This window comes from Montipora capricornis, chromosome 7 (assembly GCF_036669925.1).
Source record: "Montipora capricornis isolate CH-2021 chromosome 7, ASM3666992v2, whole genome shotgun sequence".
In the NCBI taxonomy this organism is placed as follows: Eukaryota; Metazoa; Cnidaria; class Anthozoa; order Scleractinia; family Acroporidae; genus Montipora; species Montipora capricornis.
This window is the reverse complement of record NC_090889.1, coordinates 42,365,093-42,371,541: the sequence shown is the minus strand read 5'-3', so window position 1 is coordinate 42,371,541 and position 6,449 is coordinate 42,365,093. Positions and strand designations below refer to the sequence as shown.

At 38.7% G+C, this 6,449-nt stretch overlaps 1 pseudogene; it reads right to left on the bottom strand.

Annotated features, from left to right (window-relative positions):
* Positions 1 to 5,413, bottom strand: part of LOC138055996 (exonuclease 3'-5' domain-containing protein 2-like) — a 31,464-nt pseudogene extending 26,051 nt beyond the window's left edge.
* Between the last annotated feature and the right edge of the window lie 1,036 nt (positions 5,414 to 6,449).

Genomic DNA, 6,449 nt, shown 5'->3' with positions numbered 1-6,449 from the left:
TTAATTAACTGCTGTCATTGCTAGACACTGCTGCTTAAATGCAAGGAAGACTGTCAAGTCCCTCTCTGTAATTATTAGTCAGTAATTACTGGTAAACAATGTCAGACAACTTACCTTTCTTTTCCTTGCAAGGGCAATTTCGTAAAAACTTTGAAAAGACACGTGAAATAATCCTTAATTGAGCTCTGGCCCATGGCACGTTTCAAGTAAGCCAATATGCGAAATGTCTTGCTACTTTGGTGGGACGTTGCATGAGCTGGAAACAGTGTTTTTACTTTTCGCGGGAATTTGCATGGCCAGCGAATTACATAAACATAAAGTTAACATATGCTAATTTAAAGTTCCGCTTTCAGGCTTGCCTAAATATGTATGAAGGTGTAGTTTCTAAAGAAACTGTGGTGCTGCGTCGGTGGGGAAGTAGTATACAAAAATTTGGTTTTATCAACGGAGTTGAAATGTAAATTGGCCACCGTACAGAGATTCTAAAAGCTTTTAGAATCTCTGTACGGTGGCCAATTTACATTATCAACTCCGTTGATAAAACCAAATTTTTGCCTAAATATGTATATGTATTAGTAATAAGTTCTGCTAATTAATAAAACGGAAACTGAATATTTAAAAAAGTCAGAGTAACGAGCTGATCCCTTCTCGCGTGGCTTTTAAAAGCAGGTGGTGACAGATGCTTGTTGCTGCTCGGACAGAAACAATCCTCTAGACGCTTTTCTTGCTTTTAGTCCTTATTCCTCTAAAAGGTATGTTCAAAACTAAATATGTTCTTAAAATGCAAGAATTGAGTATGACAATTGTTAATAAGACAGCACTTGTAACTTTTCACTTGGACAGGTTTCCAATTAATGTCGCTCTCAGCAAACTTTTTTTTTCGTCTTACCTCAAAAGGCCTTAAAAGTTTTATGAACAAATTAACCGAGTGAGAGCAAATTCTTGACCAAAATGTCTCGAAATTGATGTTTTTCTTCTGCAACCATAATTAAAACGTTGGGAAATTGAACTTTTTTTTTTTCCTAGCCCTACAAACTCCTCGACAGTTTGAGAATGACATGAAATTAAAGTTCCTCCAGACTTTCTAATTTTCCCAGCTACAGAAAAGGCATTTTTTACATGTCTTAATACCATCATTTACAAACTTAACACAGTAATCGGTAGGAACTATTGAAATTAGGTAGAAGAAAGAGGGAAGGAAGGAAAGGTGGGGGTGGGGGGGTGGGGGAAGGAAGGGTTTGAACTCGAAATTTGCCTGAAGAGTTTTATAGATGGATGAGACGAAAGAAAAATATCGTGGACTAAAGAGGAATAATTATTGCGTGTCTACTTTTTCATTATTCTTGTTTAAACATGAGCCCATCATTCCAAAAACTATTATTATTTACCTCTAGAGAAACCAACTTATTCCCGCTTGTTTCCCTCCTCCATAACTGTTTGTTTCAAACTACTATCGGAGCATATCTGGGACGAGTGCTCCACGGTGGTTTTAACTTTAAAGCTACGGAGATGTATTGCAATGCTTTCCCGTGTATGCTTAGATTAATGTCCGATGAGGAATCGATATTTCTCCGGCAGGTTTTGATGATAAAGGGTTTGTTCGTACAACAGATGGAAAGCTAAGGTAGCTATAAAAAATTGCGAGAAAACGATTCTTAAAAATATTTAAGAAATCGTTAAAAAGCGGTTAAAATATATATATACACCACGTTTCGACGTTCTCAGATGTCATTATCAAGTGAAAAGGAAATAGTATGAATATTCTTTAAATACAAGAAAAACAATAGTTCATTAAAAAATAAGCTACAAGCTAAACAAAGAGTTTAGCACTGATGGAGTCACTCTGAGTGTTAAGGCTAGGCTTCAGTTCTTGGATGAATAGCATCTCGTAAACGAGAGGCGTGTTCGTGCGCTTCTAAAAGGTGTTTACCGATAGGTGTTTATATTAATGTCCGATGAGGAATCGATATTTCGCAAGCAGGTTTTGATAATAAAAGCTTTGTTCGTAAAACAGCTGGAAAGCTAAGGTAAGGTAACATTGGTGAGACTATTCCACTAGCTAATTTCCTTTATTTGTATATCCCGCACGACAGTTGGAAACACATTTATTTTTTGGATTCGAATTTCATTCTTTTGGAACTGTTTCTTTGATTCTTTGTTAACAAATATTATCAAATAATATTATGAATATCAAAATTTAAACCCAAGTAACCGGTACCTCTTTTGAAAAGTGAATTCGTTAAAATATAAGATAAAGAACCAAAAACAAGGTAAAGATATTTAATAATGCATCGAAATATGACCCTTGATAAAGACTCATGGAAAATTCGTTTTTCGTAAAAGCATTCCACCCTGAACTTTGAAACTAGTTCATCTCTAAATTAATAACATGACCGTAAATAATATATACTCAAATAAATAAATTTTCCGAACGGTCTTGATCGCACAAGTGTTACTATTATTTTAAAAAATACAACCACAAATTTGAGTTTTAAGGAACATGTTTCGATGTTTCAGACATCATTATCAGCCATAGTGAGTGTAACAGTAAAATTTTTGCAAGATGATCCGTGTATATATAACTATCAATACAATGAACAAATTTCTAGTTTCTAAAGAAACTGTGGTGCTGCGTCGGTGGGAAAGTGAAACAGGGAAATTTGGTGTTATCAAACGTGTTGATAAAAGTCCAATTACGACCATGAACGATTTGGAAAGCTGACGTTTCGAGCGTTAGCCCTTCATCAGAGCGAAGAGGGGCGACGCTCGAAACGTTAGCTTTCCAAATCGTTCATGGTGGCAATTCGACCTTTATCAACACGTTTAATAACACCAAATATTCCTGTACCAATACAATGATTCTTTGTACATTAAATGTTCTACACATTCAAACTAAATGACGTAAAGGTAAAAGCATGAGAGTGTAATGCTTTCATCTTTTGAACTTGAGCTTGAGAACAAGGCTAAAAAGGCAATATTGAAACAAGAGAATATAAGTAAGAGAGCAAATTGCTGTGCCCCAATTTGATTATTTGAACTTTATTTTATTTTTAAATCGCGCCAATGATGTATAGATTATTTTTATCTATTGTTCCCACGACTGCGCGGCCATTTTAACAAGAGTCAGCATTGAACTAACAACGTAGTATGACTAACTATAGATTTTACATCATTTTGATGGAAATAGGCCTAACATTTATGGAGGACTCATAATCTTTCCTGATATTTGTCTAACTATAAAAGTGAAAACTATAAAAACATCGCACACACAGAGTGAACAGTATTAATTAATAACCACTATAGTCCTTGTGAAAACAATACTGACCTAAGTTTACTAACTTTTTTTTTTTTTCATTTTGGTTGTTCGACAGGTTACAAATGAATCGAGAGATTTGTCTGATAGCCTTTCTGATAGTAGCCCTTACAGTCCAGCGTGCTGTCGGTAAGTTTCCTCTTTAATTTTTCAATTTTACTCCTATTCTTTATACGATATAAGTCACGGAAATCCGTTGCTGTGAAACAAACGACGACAAAAATTGAACATTGCATGAAGACAAAGAGGGTGTTTCAAACTTTCCTATCTATCTAGCTTTATTTAGACCTCCATGAAAAGGACCTGCCTAGAAATTGTCACCAGTTTCCACAAAAGTCTAATTTCACTATTCCAGTAGTTTAATATTAAGGAGGCTACTTTGGGTTTTTAGCAGTTTATATATGTTGCCCTAACCCTAAAATCCGTTTTCAGTTTGAATCCGTTTTTACCTAGGAAACATTGGTGATCCTCATTTGACCTACAATCTTGGACAAAACCATTGGGAAAAATTCTTGCCCAACCAAAATTTGGCACGCAATTACAAAATATTTTGGGCCCCCCCCCCCCCCCCCCCCCCTTTCCCTCCATACCAATGTTGATAATGTGATGCAAAATACTGTGCAAACCTTTGGTCGCTTTTTAAAACAACATTGGAATGGGGGGAGGAGGGAAAGTAGGAAGAATTTACTCTTTATCACACAGACAAATTAGAGCGTCACATTTTCCCAACGAGTTCTGTCCAAGATTGTAGGTTGAATACGCACCCAGATTAATTCAATAAACTTTTTTTTGGAACTAAATTAAGCCTAGAGAAAACTTAGGGTCAGGTTTGGATTAGTTTTGGCTATTATACAAGGATATCAATTGGCTTAGTATACAGAAGTCGTTTAAACTGTGCTGAGTTCAGCATGTTCGTCGTTTAAGTGTAGTGGTGAAGACACAGGACTACAGACCTTGAGGGTCTGAGTTCGAGCACCTGTATGTGCATAGTACAATTCTTTGCTCCCCTGCTATGTTGCAATGTTGAGACTAAAGGGATTAGTGTATGAATAGAGAAACCGATTACATGATACGAAACATAAGATGTGTTGAGATGCGTTAGACAGAGGATGAGATTTCAGAGCACAGCAGTAAAAAGCAGAAGGGAAGATTTTTTAGACACTTGCAAAAGAATCTGCTGAATCTATTGCTGAAGTATCATTTCAGTCCAAGAGTGAAAGTGAAACCGCGCTATCGGGAAGTCGTGTTGCCGATCTCCGTTTGCTTTCTAAAGAACTTGCTGATGATTGTTAAAGAAGTCCTCTGCAGTTGTCGAATTGTTGGAAAGAAACTGTATGTAGGCTTAGCAGCTTTCTTAACATTACCCGAGAGAAGATCATTGTGGTGAAATTAATGTCTTGGCAGTCTGCAGTTATTATACACCTGAAGGGAAGAAGAAAAAGAAAAAGTTCGAACTTCAGGATTATGTGCAATCTCCGCCCCAGAGTCTGCTTTTCAGAGTACACTCTGTGCCTCTGTAGCTCTGTACCCTCTGTCCCCTCTGCAGCCTCTGTTCACTATTTCGGAGCCCGGTATATGAGAGACTACCCATCTTATGCTGTAGCGCATAGGGCTAAATTATACTCTGGTTTTTTAAAATGTCGGACAACACCGAGCACCGACATCGCTGTTCGCGACCTACATGATATTATGTGGTTTTAAAGTAAAAACAGAGAGGAGATAATGCAGTTCATTGAACAAGCAAACACCACCCAACAATTAAATTTACAAACATTGGCATTTACAAAGGCGAAAGTTTCAAGAGCAATTCAGTCCTTGATGTGCGCACGCACTTCAAACCTACTTCAACACAGGCACTTCTCCTCGTGCCACCCACTAGAATTACAAAAAGGCGTCATCAAAGGCCAAGCTCTGAGACGCCCACGTGAGAGAGGTTATCCCAAGAATCTTGTTTAAAGGGCCCTCACAGAAGCGCAATTTAAAAACAGGAAACTAGCACTCCTTCAAAAACCACAGGAAAGCAAACGAATCTTGCCTTTCGTTACACACTACCACCCAGCAGCGACGAAGTTGAAGCAAATCTTCATTAACGTCTGGCATTTAATAGAGCGACAACCATTGGCTCAAAGAAATCTAACCCCCCCCCCCCCCCCCGCTCTCATATATATACATATAGACAGTTAAGTAGATCCCTTGAGCCAACAACGTATCACCCCCAGGAGGATCGCAAATGGATTCACAGTCCAAGTTGAGGAGAAATTGAGAGAAAGTTACTGGAAACTCAACACTGGACAACTTCTGGGGAAAACTGTACCCCCTGGTCACTAGTCGGGTGTGATGACCACTACACTACCAGGACAACCATGCTGGCAACATGGCTGATTGATCACTTAATGTATGTTGATCACTTAATGTATGCTGATCCAGCGTTATCACATAGAAAAACTGGCCCTTCGGGAGTCCCACGTAAATGCCATACATTAAGTGATCAATCAGCCATGTTGCCAGGAGGGTTGTCCCGATAGTGTAGAGGTCATCTCACCCGACTAGTGATCAGGGGGACGTGGGTTCAAATCCCGCTCAGGGCATAAAAAGTTTTTCTCTCAATGAAAAATGTCTTCCAGGGGTTGTCCGTCCTTGGTCCTTTCAAACCTCATTAATTAATTACATTTCGCCGAGGCTTCGACTGTGAAGCCATTTGTGATCCTCCTGGCCGGGGAGCAGGGATGCGCTGTTGGCTCGAGAGACCTTCTTAACCTGTATACAAATTGTCCTCTTCTCTCTCGTCCGCCTGTGAATCATCGTTCTGGTTGATCCAGCGAACAAAGGAGACTTTTGTCTGATTGGCTGTTGAAAATTGTAGTATCCAGTGTTCCAACCGCGCGCTGTGATATAAACAAAGATGGCTTTCGAAGCGGTGATTTCAACCTGTGCTTCTTCGATCGTTCTATATAGCTTCTGCCAGTTGAAGGTGGTCATTTATAGTTTACGTGACAGGGAAAGATTCTGCAAGGGGCATTTTAGTCGGCGGGAATTTTTCTTTCGTTACGCTTTTTGTAAGCAGCCCTTTTAGTCTGCTCGGGGAAGCAACGCCTCTGAAGTTGCTTCGAGTCAGCTTTTATACTTTTTAGCTTTA